Source organism: Chiloscyllium plagiosum, chromosome 19, assembly GCF_004010195.1.
Source record: "Chiloscyllium plagiosum isolate BGI_BamShark_2017 chromosome 19, ASM401019v2, whole genome shotgun sequence".
NCBI classification, from domain to species: Eukaryota; Metazoa; Chordata; class Chondrichthyes; order Orectolobiformes; family Hemiscylliidae; genus Chiloscyllium; species Chiloscyllium plagiosum.
Window position 1 is genome coordinate 52,863,922 of NC_057728.1, and position 17,382 is coordinate 52,881,303.

Genomic DNA, 17,382 nt, shown 5'->3' on the forward strand with positions numbered 1-17,382 from the left:
TTTCCTCCTCTCTCTACAAGAATCTCAGGGAGTCCCTCTCCCACTGCAACTCCCAGGTCATTTCCTCTGCCCTGACTCTATGCTATTTTCTCCCCACTCCCACCCTCCTCTCGCTTATCTCTCCACGCTTCAGGCTCACTGACTTTATTCCTGATGAAGGGCTTTTGCCCGAAACATCGATTTCGAAGCTCCTTGGATGCTGCCTGAACTGCTGTGCTCTTCCAGCACCACTAATCCAGAATACATTGCAACACTCCAAGGGCTGTAAATCATTTGAGAATCTGGTGGTTGTGAAAAGCGCTATTAAAAGTATGTATAAACCTTGCAGTTTTTTGAGTTGGACAGATAGCCAAAAAAATGGGATATGAGGAAAGATTGCCTTGTACTTGGTCAAAGTTGTAAGGTTAAAAAAATTTGAGGGCATGGAGCTAGGAGAATTGGGCTTGATGGTCTGAATGGCCTCCTGTATTTTAATCATTCTGTGCTTCTGTGATTCTAATTCCAGACCTTTCTAAGCAGCTGAAAACATGGCTGAAAAATTCAGTTGTTATCAGGATCTCACTAACACATTGCACACTCCTGTGCTGGTTTGCATAATTCAATTCTGGATTCTTTTCTAATGCAAATTTTGTTTGCTTTCATTCTTCAGCTGAAAACCTTATTTCTTTGTGAGAGGTAATGCGATGCAAATCAGCTACTATTTCATGCTAACATTTCCTTTGTGCCGTACCTCATGGTTTTGACTACCTGCACGTGTAGGTCATATCAGAGAAAGAGTAGGCCCAGTCAAAGACAAAGGAAAAGTGGAGCCAGATGAAATGGGTGAGATCCTCAATGAGTACTTTACATTGGTATTTACTGAAGAGAGGGACATGTGGGATGTTGTGGCTAGGGAAAGATGTGTGAATACTCTTGGGCAGGTCAACAGAACGAAGGAGGAAGTGTTGGGTGCCATGAAATGTTAAGGTAGGCATGTATCCAGGGCCAGATGGGATCTATCCCAGGATACTATGGGAGGCCAGGGAGGAAATAGGTGGAGCTTTAATAGATATCTTTGAATCCTCATTGACCTTATGTGAGTTCCAGAGGAGTGGAGAATGGACAATGTTGTTCATTTCATTAAGAAGGGAAATAAGATAATTCAGGTAATTACAAGCCTGTGAACCTGATGTCAATGGTGGAGAAGCTGGTGGATAAGATACTGAGAGATAGGATTTATTTGTATTTGGAAGCAAATGGACCTGTTAATGATAGGCAGCATGGACTTGTGCAGGGCAGGTCATGTCTCACCAACTTGATTGAGTTTTTTGAGAAGGTGACAAGGATGATTGATGAGGGAAAGGCAGTGGATGTTTTCTACATGGATTTGGTAAGGCATTGGATAAGGTACCTCATGGCAGGCAAGTACATCAGGTAGAGTCTCATGGGATCCGGGGTGAGTTGGCTAGATGGAATGAGTTGCCAGAGGAAGTGGTGGAGGCTGGTACAATTGCAACATTTAAGAGGCATTTGGATGGGTATATGAATAGGAAGGGTTTGGAGGGATATGGGCCAGGTGCTGGCAGGTGGGACTAGATTGGGTTGGGATATCTGGTTGGCATGGACGGGTTGGACCGAAGGGTCTGTTTCCATGCTGTACATCTCTATGACTCTATGGCAAACCTGGCTTGGTCATAGTTTCCCCTCTCACCCTAAACCTATGCCCTCTAGTTCTGGACTCCCCCAACCCAGGGAAAAGACTTTGTCTATTTATCCTATCCATGCTTCTCATAATTTTGTAAGCCTCTATAAGGTCACCCCTCAGCCTCCAACGCTCCAGGGAAAACAGCCCCAGCCTGTTCAGCCTCTCCCTGTAGCTCAGATCCTCCAACTCTGGCAACATCCTTGTAAATCTTTTCTGAACCTTTTCAGGTTTCACAACATCTTTCCGATAGGAAGGAGACCAGAATTGCATGCAATATTCCAACAGTGGCCTAACCAATGTCCTATACAGCCACAACATGACCTCCCAACTCCTGTACTCAATACTCTGACCAATAAAGGAAAGCATACCAAACGCCTTCTTCACTATCCTATCTACCTGCGACTCCACTTTCAAGGAGCTATGAACCTGTACTCCAAGGTCTCTTTGTTCAGCAACACTCCCTAGGACCTTTCCATTAAGTGTATAATGCTGTACATCTCTATGACTCTAAGACAGAGAGTAGCGGTGGAAGGTTATTTTTTAGGATGGAGATCAGTAAGTAGTGGAGTTCCGCATGGATCACCTATTGTCTGTAATATATATAATTGATCTAGAGGAAAATGTCTAATTAATAATTTTGCAATAACTGCACAGAGGCTCATATCCAGTCACCAAGTCACCCTTTATCTACACATGGAGAGTCCTTGACTTTGTTCCAGCTCCCTCAGAACCAGCTCTCAGACTGAACAGAACCTCTGACACTCCTGTTTATATCTGTCAGCCAGGGTTCCTTGATTAAACCAGATTAACAGCCCCAATCAAGGAACTCATATTCTATGATATTTACCTGACTGACCTTGTTACAATCATTACAACATCAAATTTGACGGTGTTGCCGATATTGAGGAGGATTGTCAAAGGACACAATGGGATAGAGATAGATTGCAGACTTGGGCAGAGAAATGGCAGATGGAGTTTAATCTGGACAAATGCTAGGTGATGCATTTTGGAAGATCAAATTTAGTGCGAAATATACAATAAATGGCAGAGTCCTTAGGAATATTGACATACAGAGTGATCTGGATGTACAGGTCCCTGAAAGTGGCAACACAGGTGGACAAAGTGGTCATGAAGTCATACATCACACGTGTGTTCATTAGGCAGGGCATCAAATGTAAAAGTTGGCAAGCTATGTTACAGCTGTATAAAGCTTTAGTTAGGCCACATTTGGAATATTACATGCAGCTCTAGTCTCCACAGTACCAGAAGGATGTGAATGCTTTGGAGAGGGTGCAGAGATTTACTTTGCCTGATCTGGAAGGTTTTAATTATGAGGAAAAGTTGGATAAATTCAGATCGTGTTCACTGAAAAGATGGAAGCTAAGAGGCAACCTAATAGAGGTCAACAAAATTATGAGAGGCATAGGTAGATTTGGTAGTCAGAGATTTTTCTCAGGGTGTAAAGTTTAATTACAAGAGGGCACAGGTTCAAGGTGAGAGGGGGAAAGTAGAGAGGAGGAGTGCAGGAAAATCTTTCACATGAGGGCAGTGGCTGTCTGTAGAGTGGTGGAAGCCGGCATGTTAGCAAGGCTTAAGGCAGATCTCGACAGACACATAAACGGGAGGCGCACAGAGAAATAGAAACCCCATATGGGAAATAAGTAGTGAGTCTAAATAAGGAGTAGGAAATGGAACAGGGTTGGTGGCACGAAGGGTTCTGCAATGTATTGTATTGTATTTCAATGCTTGTTCAGACCAATACAGACTAGACTACACACACATTACACACTATAATACACCATACACGACAAAAATTACACACAGTATGAATTCTATGTACGCATTACACACTATGCTACACACATCATACCTGAAATTCCTGATAAACTCTCTCCTAAAATTTTATTTTCTGGCTTTTATTGAAATGAATTAATGGTGAACTTCTCCATCTTTGTTCCCAGGTAGCATGTTCCATGGATTGGCATTCCCTGAAGTAGTAGGAGAGAATTTAACCCTAATACAACAGTTTAGTGAATATAAATAGGGTTAACATTTCAAAAGTGGGCAACCTTTTCAATCCGAGTGGATCTCCTCATTCCCAGCATTTCCAGGTCACTCTGTTTATAAAATCATGAGGGGCACGAATAGGATAAATAGACAAAGTATTTTCCCTGGGGTGGGGGAGTCCAGAACTAGAGGGCATAGGTTTAGGGTGAGAGGGGAAAGATATGAAAGGAACCGAAGGGGCAACTTTTTCACGGAGAGAGGAAGTGGTGGAGGCTGGTACAATTACAACTTTAAAAGGCATCTGGATGGGTATATGAATAAGGGTTTGGAGTGATATAGGCCAAGTGCTGGCAAGTGGGACTAGATTGGGTTGGGATATCTGGTCGAGTTAGACCGAAGGGTTTGTTTTGTGCTGTACATCTCTATGACTGTATGACCAGTAGAACCAGATGTCAGGATCTTGGGCTTGCACTTGAAGTGGTGGAAAATTCTGAGCTAATTGTAGAAATGTTGGCCATAAAGTTTATGGAAAGTTGGGGAGGATGTAGTTGATGGAGAAAGGTACAAACTGGGAGACCTGGAAATGCTGGGAATGAGGAGATCCACTTGAATTGAAAAGGTAGCCCACTTTTGAAATTTTAACCCTATTTACTCTCACTAAACTGTTGTATGAGGGTTAAATTCTCTCCTACTACTTCAGAGTCTGGGCCCAAGCTCCTTAAACCATGGAACATGCTACCTGGGAACAGTTCACCATTAATTCATTTCAATAAAAGCCAGAAAATAACATTTTAGAGAGAGTTTATCAGGAATTTCAGGTATGATGTGTGTAGCATAGTGTGTAATGTGTACATAGAATTCATAAAATTACATGTGTACATGTAATTTTTGTCGTGTATGGTATATTATAGTGTGTAATGGGTGTGTAGTATGGTCTGTATTGAGTAGTGTTTGAGTGTAGTATATGGGGTGTAGCATATTGTATAGTGTGTAGTGTAATGTGTTTTATCATGTGTGTAATGTTTATAGTGTGCAGTATAGGTTGTGTAGTGTCGTGTGTGCAGTTAAATTGTCATATAGTGTGTGTAGAGAATAGTGTGATAGAGTGCATTCTGTGTAATATGTAGGCTGTGTAGTGTTTTAATGTGCAGTGTAGTGTATGAATGGTAGTGGCAATATAGTGTAGTAATATATTGTGTTGTCTCATACATATTGTGTGTCACATGTAGTATGACTAGCATATCATGTGTGTAGTGTGTAGTATAATGGGTGCAATGTATGTAGTGTTGTTAACAATACACAGCATATCTAGTATAGCAAGTAGAATATAGTGTGCAGTAGTGTGGATAGCATGTAGAATATAGTGTGCTGTGTAGTGTCTGTAATATATCAAGTGTAAGGGATCAGTTATCTAAGGTGGCTGGTTTGTGATGCAGAGTAACACCAATAGCATGGCCTCAGTTCCGTACCAGCTTCTTGATCTTGCCCCTCATTGAGGCATGGTGACCTTAGGTTAAATTCATGCCCAGTTGCCTCTCTCTAATCAGTGAGTGGGACTATGGTGATTTTACTTTTGATGTGTACTGTGCTTTGAACAGTAAAAGTGACTTAAGACAAAGCTCTCTTCAACTGCTGGCTTGCCTCACTAATTTATAGACATTGATTACTCTGGTTATTTAAAAGCATGATTTTTTTTGTTAGCATGTGACTATCAGGTCCAAATGAGATGGAGCTTGGTCTTCAGCTTAAGGCTCCAACCTCTGGAATTCTCTCATTGTACCTCATGACCTCGCTGATGATCTCCTCCAGTAACACTACTAGTTGAAAAATGTGGTGCTGGAAAAACACAGCAGGCCAGGCAGCATCCGAGGAGCAAGAGAATTGATGTTTTGGGCATAAGCCCTTCTTCAGGAATCCTTCATTCCTGAAGAAGGGCTTATGCCCGAAACGTCGATTCTCCTGCTCCTCGGATGCTGCCTGGCCTGCTGTGTTTTTCCAGCACCACATTTTTCAACACTGGTCTCCAGCATCTGCAGTCCTCACTTTCTCCCAGTAACACTATTATCCAAGGTACCTGTGCTAGTCATCGTGAGCATTCCCAATTTTAATCGCATTATATTGATGTTCATGCCTTCAGCTGCCTGGGCCGAAGCTCCATAAATCATTTAGCCTCTGTCCTTGCTTTGCCCCTCTTACTTCATAAAACCTACATCTCTGAGCAAGCTTTTGGTCATCTGACCTGTATAGAGAATAGCAGTAGGAATAGTCCATTTTTTTCTCTCAAGTCTGCTTTGCCATTCAACTACCATTCTACAATAACATTGCCTTGTGCTATTTCCAGATCCCTCAGTATCTTTAATATTTAGCAATCTATCAATTTCTGTCTTAATAGCTAAGTTTGTCACAGCTCTCTGGGGCAGAAAATTCCCAAGATTCACCACTCTTTAAATGCCTGCCCCAAATTCTGAAACTGTCTATCATCTTCTTGAATGGTGTAGTGTCCAATCCTCCTTTATAATGACCCTGTGAGGCATCCTGGAATGTATTATTATATTAAAGGTGCTATATGAATAGAAGTTGTTGGTTTTGTTCAACAATTCCTACATTACTATTAAGGAAATGAACTATGAGCAGGAAGACAGAATTTACATTCCTTGATATTGCACCTTTTGTAACTCTAGGACATCAAAAGTGCTTTACAGCCGAAAGCACACTTTTGTGCTGTTTTTACAGAGGAAACATGTACAACGAGGACTATGTTGGATTTATAATCCATAAGTATTCCAAGGAAAAAGAGCTGCATTATACACTTAGATCTTTCTTCAGGTGCAGTCTGAGTCCAGATCTGGTCTCCAGATAGTTGGGAACTGTCTGGCAAGTTTAAAATTTCCAGGGGCAATTTCCCTCTGTCCAGAATCCAACATAAAAATGTCTCCAACTCCAGCTTAGAGTTGCAGATTTCAGAGAATTGCAACTTACTCACGTGGATAGTTTCCCAGGTAATGTCTTATTCTTGCCTAACTATGCAACTGCCTTCTACCCTTGTGTTTTTGTGAGGTTGGGTGAGGGATGGATTTGTCAGGACACTGTGGAGAATGTCTCTACAGTTCTTCCAAATGGGCTCATTGGATTTTTTTTACTGATGTTATAATGAGTTCTTGAGTGAGATTGCCCCATTCATTATGGTTGCAGCCTGAATGCCATTAAAATGATAATGAACCTGTGAGGCATCTTGGAATGTTTTATTATATTAAAGGTGCTATATGAAGTTTCCAGGTCAGGAAGAAAGAACTTTTCTTTAATCACTTGCCCCCTTGGTTTGTTGCAATAAGATTAATTTATGAAGGATTCACTCCCTGGTGGATACCTTTGTCTCTTAAAAAATGAAAGTATGTTTTAAAAAGAGTCAATTCAATCAGACCTTCTTAAGTTAACAAAGAGTAAGGATGATAGATGTGAGAAGAAATAATTATGTAACTTAAGGTGAAGAAGCAGCAGACTCACTGATGGATTTTAGTTAGCACACATGGTGGGCTAAGTGGCCTCTTCCTGTGCGATCAGGTTCTGTGAATCGACTAAAAAATACACATTATAATTTGCTTCTGTGGGTAAGGCTTATAGGTCTAACTATTTGCCTGACTTGAAGGACTTGTGTAATCATAGAACCCCTACAGTGTGGAAGCAGGCCATTCGGCCCATTGAGTCCACACCAACCCTCCGAAGACCATCCCACCCCAGACCCAACCTCCTATTCTATCCCTGTAACCCTGCATTTCCCATGGCTAATCCACCTAGCCTGTACATCCCTAGACACTATGAAAAATTTAGCATGGCCAAACCACCTAACCTGCACACCTTTGGACTGTGGAAGGAAACTGGAGCACCCGGAGGAAACCCATGTAGACATGGGGAGAATGTGCAAACTCCACACAGACAGTTGCCTGGAATCTAACTGGGGTCCCTGGCACTGTGAGGCAGCATTGCTAACCACTGAGCCACCATGCTGTCCATTTAAGGATTTTCACAGACATATCTTGCTATTTTTTATAAAAAACCAGGGTGTAGATTGTTAAAGTCAGACAATCCTTTGAGAAACAAGCCTCAGTGTATGTATTCAAGATTAGTGTCATTGAGTTATTTCTGGGAACACTTTGGTTTTGGGGGAAGATTTGTACTTTTCCACTGGCCTGAAATTGTGTAATTGAAAAATCAAAACTAATAAGTGTGTCCTTTGCTCATTGAAAGTGAAAACTGACTTCATGTTTAAAGACATATGCAGGTGTTCCCCTACATCAATCCCAACCAAACTGAAAGCTGCTAAATCCCTTTTGGGGGATTAAATAACACTTTATTGACTGATCCTTAGCTACAAGACATTCTTTTTCACTTTCACTCAGTTAATTATTTCAGAGAATAGTTTAAAGGTCAGCTACATTGCTGTGGATCTGTAGTCACATGTAGGCCAGACTGGGTAAGAATAAAAGGCAGGAGGCTGAGAGAACACAGCAAACCAGGCAGCATCACGAGGTGGAGAAGTCGACATTTTGGGTGTAACCCTTCTTCAGGACTGGGGGTGGGTGTGGGGGGGAGCTGCAGATAAAGGGGGTGGCAGGGGCATGGTGGTGAAGTGGTGATAGGTGACGAGAGGTAGAGTTTGGTTAATGGGTGAATGAATCTGATTGGTGGCAGGAAACAGTGGAAGGGGTGGAGAGGGGCTGTAAAGGGAGTCAGGGGATGGGAAGGGAAGTTATTTGAAATTGGAGAACTCAATGTTGAGTCCTCCAGGCTGTAAGCTGCCCAGGCGAAGATGAGGTGTTGTTCCTCCAATTTGCAGTGTGGTTCGTTGTGGCAATGGAGGAGGCCAAGGATGCCATTGTCAGAAAGGCCCAGAGGACTCAACATTGAGTTCTCCAATTTCAAATAAATTCCCTTTTCATCCTGACTCGCTTCCCAGCCCCTCTCCATCCCTTCCATGCAGAAGGTGGTACAGTGGGTATGGAATGAGCTGCCAGAGGAAATGGTGGAGGCTAGCACAATTACAGCATTTAAAAGGGCTCTGGATGAATATATGAATAGGAAGGGTTTAGAGGGATATGGTTCAAGTGCTGGCAAATGGTACTAGATTGGATTGGGATATCTGGTTGGTATGGACCAAACGGTCTGTTTCCATTCTGTTCATCTCTATGACTCTATGAATCTAGATTTTCTGCCCACAAGTTTTTAAGTGGGGTGCTTAAGGTGCTCTTTACTATCATCTCTTTCAGACCCTTGCACCCCTGTACAACAATGAACTCTTTTTTTTATTGAGAAAGTTTTTTTTAACAAAATTATAAAGTACAAAAGATAATCTTATAGTACAACATCAACAAACTACCTACTACGCTACCTTACAAAACAAACCAAAACTATTACAGAGATACAAAATAATCTTCCCAAATTGCAACTCAATAAATAATTAAACATAACAAATTAAATTAAATTAACCTGAATTGAACTAAACTAACTTAATTTAATTTATATCACTCGACACTCCCCCACCGAGGCTCCCACCAACAGGAGCATCAGCTAATATACCCTTATTTATTTATTCATTTATTCAGGCTTCCTCCCCAACCACCCACCTCCCCCCCTGCCCCCCGGGCCCCCAGGCCATTAAATCCAGCCTTCATGACTATTCAATGGCCCTGGTCAGTATGGCTGATAAGTCCGTGTCTATGTGGTTCAAGTCTGGCCGCCACATCTTATAAAATAGTTCTGATTTCTGATGCACTACATTTGTAAGAAAGTCTAGGGGGACATACAGCATCACTAACCTACACCATCCTGTAAAACCAAGGGGGTTTTCCGAGATCCAGCTCATTAGAATGTTCTTCCTTGCACAATACGTGAGGATAGGTAAATGAAGGGCTTTTGCCCGAAACGTCGATTTTACTGCTCCTCAGATGCTGCCTGAACTGCTGTGCTTTTCCAGCACCACTAATCCACAATACGTGAGAATGTTGAATAACCTCTTCCCATACTTATCTAGTGAAGGCAGATTTGACAGTCCCAGAAGGAGGGATACTGGATCCGCCTTAACATCCGTTCCCAAGATCCTCTCCAACACGTTCGCTATGGCACCCCAGTACCTATGGATCTTATGACACAACCATAAGCAGTGTGTGAGAGTACTGGTATCTGTTCTGCATTTAGGACACCTTGGGTATGCTCCTTTCTTAAATGTTGCTCATTGTTCTGGGGCCAAGTGGGCCCTGTGGAGAATCTTTAGTTGTATAGCCTGCGCTTTATTGCAAATCAAAATTTTTTTAACTCTTGTTTTAAGGGATTACTGGTTCAGGAATTAGGATTGCTAGCTCAGTTACATAACTATCACTCTTTTATGCCTCTCACTTCTGTCATAACCTTTTGAAACCCATCTTCATCATTAATCTGTAAGTCCCCTGACATTCGCACTGTGGTTTGGAATTCATTCCTTTAACACTTTTCATGCAGTCATAGAGCATAGAAGAAGGCTGTTCAGCCCATCATGCCTCTGCCAGCTCTGTGAAAGAACTATCTAATTAGTGCCACTGACCAGCGTCTTCACCATAGCCCTACAGGTTCCCCTTTGAGTAGTGACCCAATTCCCTTTTGAAAACTTCTCCTGAATCATTTTACCCCATTCTTTCAGGCAGGTGCAATCTGGATCACAACAAATCACTGTATAAAAAAAATTCTCATCATCTCCTGATTATTTTGCCAGTTACATTGAATGTTTTGGTTACTGACTTGCCTACCAGTGGAAACTGTTTCTCTTTTTTTCACTTTATTGAACCCCTTCATCATTTTGAATTCCTGGTTATTCTTCACTGGACCTTCTTTGCTTGATCTGATCTTGTCATCCACATAACTGAAGTCCCTAATGCCTACCTCCATTTTGGTCAGTGTCCTCTCTACAGATCTCAACATCCTTTTTAAAATGCAGTGATCAAAATTGAATACCATACTCTAACTGGAGCCTAGCCAGTGTTTTCTACATTTAAAGCACTGTTCAGCTACACACTGGGTTAATGTGTATAACTGACGAACAGTGTAGGCTTTATTAGGAAATGCTGAGGCTGCAAGCATTAGACTCACCTAGAACGGTCAACAAGTGCTGTGCAAATGCAACATTTCCTGTTGGAGCCTCAAGCACTCAGTCAGTCAGTGTAGCAATGTGCAAATGATCACATGTGTCAGAGATTCTGGCTACAGTTGACGAAGGGAAGGTAATGCCAGTCAGAGCTTTGCTGCGGTCTGACGCTCGTCTGGCATGTTTACTGTATCATTTGTGGAATGTGTTTAAACTGTGAATCTACTGTAAATAGCATATCAGCCACACACCCAAGAGCCAAGGAGCGCTCAAAGAGATTAACCATCACTAAAGTTCCTGCCAGGAGTTTAATACTGTTAATATTCCAGCTGCATTTGCTTTGCAATCTTGGAGCTGACTTGCAGTAAGCATTTGGGAATAAATAGCACTGTATGATTGAGGCTAAAGATGAACAACAACAGCAACTTGTAATTATATAAATGCTACACAGGAGCGTTAGCGATCAAAATTTGACATTGAATCACATTCGTGAAGATGATCAAAAGGTGTGTCAAATTGGAACATTGTAAAGTAGGAGAAGGAGATAGAAACGGACATTTAAAAAGGGAGTTCTAAAGCTTTGGGCCTAAGTATCTGAAGGCATATGGCTGTTGAAGCAATGAAAACTGAGGTAGATGAAAGGGTGATTTGTGGGAGTAGGACATCTCAAACTGTTATAGTTGTTGGAGAGAATACAGAGATAAAGAAGAGAGGGATTTGAGAAAAAAAGGATGCTAATTTTATAATCACAATCAGTCCAGGACCCAATGTTGGGTGAATGGGATTTGGTGCAATTAAGTAAAGTTTTAGCTGAGCTCAAGTTTACAGATAATGTAAAACGTGGGAGGCTGAACAGATGCACATTGGAATTGACCTGAATAAAATGCATAAAGAGCAGGGCCAAGGCTTTAAAATGGTGGCCATGTCATGGTTAATATTGACATGGGCACCATGTGACAAATAGGGTTCTTTTGTTACGAATATTTCTAATGAGACTGAAATACAATTAGCAACAGAAATGATCTTCCTTTAGACACTGCTCCACTTTCTTTCCAGTGAGCAGGTGTCCATTTAACAGCCACTTTAAAAGAGCTATTTTGCTGTCCAATTCCACCCGCTCTCCAATTTCAGTTTGGAAATGACTATTGCATCTGCTGTCGCTGACCTTTCAGGACATCCATTTCAGATTATACCAAGTCACCGAATAAAAGTTTTAAGAATTTCATTCTGCTTCTAGTTCTTTTGTCACTACTGGCTGACTCCCTACTTTTTACATTTACCCAAATGTGAGGTCATCCAAAACTCTATTCTCACCCAGGTCTTGTTTTGCCCATCACCTGTTGATCCACATCGGCTGCTAGCCAAGAAATGCTTTGAATTTAACATTCTCATTTGTTGTTTCAAATTATTTCAGCGTTTGTCCCCCACAATCTCAGAAACCTCTCTCCTCTCACCTCATAACCATTCAAAATATCTTTGTTCAATTAATTCTTGCCTTTGAACATTTGCAATTTTAACTGCCAGGTCATCAGCTCCCTGGGATCTAAGCTCTGGAATTCCTTCTCTAAACATCTCATACCCTATATGTTATTTTCTTCCTTTAAGACACTCTTTAAAACCTAAGCCTTTGACCAAGCTTTTTTGACATCTGTCCAATATTACCTTACATAGCTGAGTACATATAATTGCTTTAAAATGTGCCTATGAAGTTTCTTTGAATGTTTAATGTGTTAAACAGGCATTAGATAAATATGAATTGTTGTTGTGTATCCTTTGCCAGGGGTTATTTAATTGCCTTGTTGATTTTACTATTAAATCTGTTTTCACCAGGTTTTCATGCAATACATTAAACGTAATATCTGACTACATAAAACAATGGCCTCATCAATTTTTAATTTTATTAATTACCTTAGATTGGTCTTCTGAATTCTCCTCAGAAAGGAATGGAGATAGAAATGGGAGCCAGATACATAATGGGCTAATGATTCTCCTTGTCTAATTTTGCACTCTCTCATCATCCCAGTGTATCTCATCAGAGTGAAACTTCCATTACTCATTGTTGAATTGAGCTGGTGGCCAATATCCCGCAATTTCTCTCACAAGACTGGGTAGAAGGAACTTCTAAGGAGCGGTTTGCATAAACATGTTATCCAAATCTTTTCTCAATCTAATTTTCCTTGTGTCATAGCCTCAATCCTGAACTCCAATCTCCTCTCCCTATCATGGTCTCCTTCCTAGCGCCCTCAGGGTTAGTTGTCCTATTATTTTCATCATCTTTACAAATATAACAGTTGAGAACTTGTTTCTGCTAATAATAACTGGTTGGCTAACTGACTGTGGCAGTGGATTACATTGACATACGCAAATTATTGATATAACGATCCTACTTCTGATTTTTAAGTCTCTTAGAAACCTCGGAACAAGAATAGATTGTTCAGCCTATCGAGCTTGGTTCGCCATTTGACATCATGGCTGGTCTCCTCAATGTCAATTGTACTGTCACCATATGCCTTAATGTCATTAGTCTCCAGAATTTCTGGTTTGAACCAGCTTAATAATGAGCTTTCTACAACCCCTGGGGTAGAGATTTCCAATGACCTGTCAACTGCTGAGTGAAGAAATTCCACTTCAACCAGTCTTAACTGGCACACCCCTTAACCTGAGACTGCATCTCTTGGTACTAAAATCACCAACCAGGAGAAACATTCTACCTATTTTCACCCTGTCACATCCTGTAAGAATTTGATACGATTCAGTGAGAAAACTAATTTAGGATCATGTAACTGAGTTGTACAAGATTATATCACCCCCTATTTGAAAAGAGAAAGCAACAGTGGTCTAGAATGTGGGTCTATTGTTTTCAGGTAAAGGAAATGTTCACCTGTTAAACCTGCTTTAGGGTCTGAAGTTAATTAAAATAGTAAGCATCAGCGACTGTTTAAAATAAGCTATAAAATTTAGTGGTGAGTAGAATTGAGACAATAGCCTGTAGTTTATTAACAGTCCCTTTCCCTGCACCTTGTCCAATGTTTCACGTACATAAGTATTCGATCCCCAAGGTCTCCAAATAGTTATAGATATCCTAATTACATGGAGTGACTAGAGAAGCTAGGATTGCCTTCCATGGAACAGAAGGGAAAGTGTTCAAAATTGTGTTTTCATCCAGGAGTGACGGTCTCAGCCCAGCCTCCTCTTTGGTGGAGGCTTCTGGCCAATATTCCGGGAGCCTGGAATGGTGATCTTGTTCCAGAATGACGGTCTCATCCTAGAATGGTGGCTTGTCCCAGCTGTCTCTTCAGTGTATTCAATTATTCCTTAATCCCTGAGCCCAGGTGCCATTAACTGAACTGTAATGAACTTTGTCTTAATTTACTTTATTTTGTTTTTATATATGACTTCTTTTATTGATGTACATGCCGTGGTGTGGTGACTTATAAAACCTGTCACTGTATTTTTCACGTAAAAGTACACGTGATAATAAATTTCTATTCTATTTTAAAAGGTATGGAGAGATAGTTTCCTTTAGCATAAGGTCAGTGAACAGAGAGCGAAATTTAATATTATTAGCAAATGAAACAGAGGTGGAGAGGAGGAATTGATTTTTAACAGTGAATTTATGATCTGGAATGTGATGCCTGAAAGGGTGTTGGCAACAGGTAAGATAGTAACTTTCAAAAGGAAATTGCATAAATACTTGAAAAGAAATTGCAAGGGTGTAGGGCAGGGTAGAGAGCAGATGATGGTCCATATAGCCTCCTTGATATTTCTGGTTCTATCAGTGACAATACATTGCGTTATTTTCCATGCCAGTTATTTCCCCAACAAAGTGAATATCGCTGTAATCACTCCTGTAATAAACTGCTGAACTTACTAACGTGCAGAGGTGTCAGTGGGCAAGAATTGATTTTGGTTGTCTGTTATCACCTATCATCATCTAGTTGTACAGAGGAACCTCGATTATCTGACATTCGATTAACCAAATTCCAGATTATCTGAACAAGATTGCAAGGTCCCGATGCATAGCTAACTACGTTATCTGGCATTCAATTAACCGAACGAAATACTCCCCATCCATGTCCTTTGGATACTCGAGGTTCCTGTGTACTCGGATTTGGGGTTCATACACATTGCTCACAGAATCACAGAAATTTTACAGCACAGAAGGAGGCTTTTCGGCCCATTTAGTTTGTATTGGCTCTCCAAAAGAGAAATTAGCCTTGTCCCATTGGCCCACCTTCTCCCCTGTAATTTTGCGCATGCTCCCTTTCCAGATAATATTCTTGCTCTCTTCTGAAAGCTTCAAAAGATCTTGCCTCCTCCGCACTCTCAGGAAATGCATTCCAGGCCTTAGCCATTTGTTTTGTGAAAAAACTTTGCCGTCATATTGATTTTGCTTCAAATCTGAACTCTGCTCTCAACTCCCACTCCTCAGATTTAAAAAAAAACTTTCATGGGATGTGGGTGTCACTGGCAACAAGACTAGCAATTACCCTGAACTGAGTGGTTTGCTAGGCCATTTCTGAGGGCAGTTAAGAGTCAACCACATTGCTGTGTGTCTGCAGTGAAATGGAAGCTAGATCAGTTAATTTTCCTCTGTAAAGGACATAGAACATAGAACATTACAGCACAGTACAGGCCCTTTGGCCCTTGATGTTGCGCCGACCTGTGGAACCAATCTGAAGCCTACACGATTCCATTCTCACCCATATACCTATCCAATGACCATTTAAATGCCCTTAAAGTTGGCGAGTCTACTACTGTTGCAGGCAGCGCATTCCACGCCCTTACTACTCTCTGAGTAAAGAAACTACCTCTGAACATCTATCCTATAACAATCACTAGAGAACTGTCTATGTTTTTATTTTACAACAATCAGTGACAGTTTCATGGTTACCATTAATGAAACCAGATTTATTGATTTAATTTAATACCATCACCTGCCATGCAGACTGACATTTATTGAGAGGAATACTCTAGGTACTCTTGCACATATGAGATACCCTGTCTGATCTCTCTGTAATAGAACTGGGTTGACTTGAATTAACTTTATTGACACATGTACTCAAATGAGTATAGCGACACGTTTATAAGTCGCCACATACAGTGCCATCTTAGGTACAAAGGTACTGAGGTACAATCCTGAGTTACAGAATATAGAAATGAAGAAAAAAAGTTACTTTACAGCGATACACAGCATAATGATAGGTCAGAAAAACAAGATGCAAAGTTAAAAAGACAAACATCACAATCTCTCTCCAAGGGGTCTCCATAGCAGACAAGCGCAGGGAGCCTCCACACGGTCTGACTACTGGCTGCTACCACCTGCTCCCGCACTGGGCTAATATCCCTGCTCCCACACTGGACTAATACCTGCAGCTCCAACACAGGGCTAATAGCCCCACTTCTGCACTAGGCTAATATCCCTGCTCTCACACTGGGCTAATACTCCGGCTCCCAAACTGGGCTAATACCCCGGCTCCCACAATGGGCTAATACCCCCTCTCCAACACTGGGCTAATACCCCGGCTCCCACACTGGGCTAATACTCCGACTCCCGCACTGGGCTAATACTCCCAGCTCCCACACTGGGCTAATACCACCTGCTCCAACACTGGGCTAATACCCCAGCTCCCACACTGGGCTAATACCCGGCTCCCACACTGGGCTAATACCCCCGCTCCCACACTGGGCTAATACCCCCTCTCCAACACTGGGCTAATACCCCAGCTCCCACACTGGGCTAATACCCGGCTCCCACACTGGGCTAATACCCCCGCTCCCACACTGGGCTAATACCCCCTCTCCAACACTGGGCTAATACCCCCGCTCCCACACTGGGCTAATACGCCGAGCTCCAACACTGGGCTTATAACCCTGCTTCCACACTGGGCTAATGACCCTGCTCCCACACTGGGCTAATACCCCAGCTCCCACACTGGGCTAATACCCCAGCTCCCACACTGGGCTAATACGCCGAGCTCCAACACTGGGCTTATAACCCTGCTTCCACACTGGGCTAATGACCCTGCTCCTACACTGGGCTAATAACCCTGCTCCCACACTGGGCTAATACCCCCGCTCCCACACTGGGCTAATACCCCCCCTCCAACACTGGGCTAATACCCCCGCTCCCACACTGGGCTAATACGCCGAGCTCCAACACTGGGCTTATAACCCTGCTTCCACACTGGGCTAATGACCCTGCTTCCACACTGGGCTAATGACCCTGCTCCCACACTGGGCTAATACCCCAGCTCCCACACTGGTCTAATACCCCCGCTCCCACACTGGGCTTATACCCCCGCTCCCGCACTGGACTAATAACCCCAGCTCCAACACAGGGTTAATAGCCCCACTCCCGCACTGGGCTAATACCCCCGCTCCCACACGGGGCTAATATGCCGAGCTCTAACACTGGGGTTATAAGCCTGCTTGGAGAAGAAAGTGAGGACTGCAGATGTTGGAGATCAGAGCTGAAAATGTGTTGTTGGAAAAGCGCAGCAGGTCAGGCAGCATCCAAGGAACAGGAGAATCCTGTTCCTTGGATGCTGCCTGACCTGCTGCGCTTTTCCAGCAACAC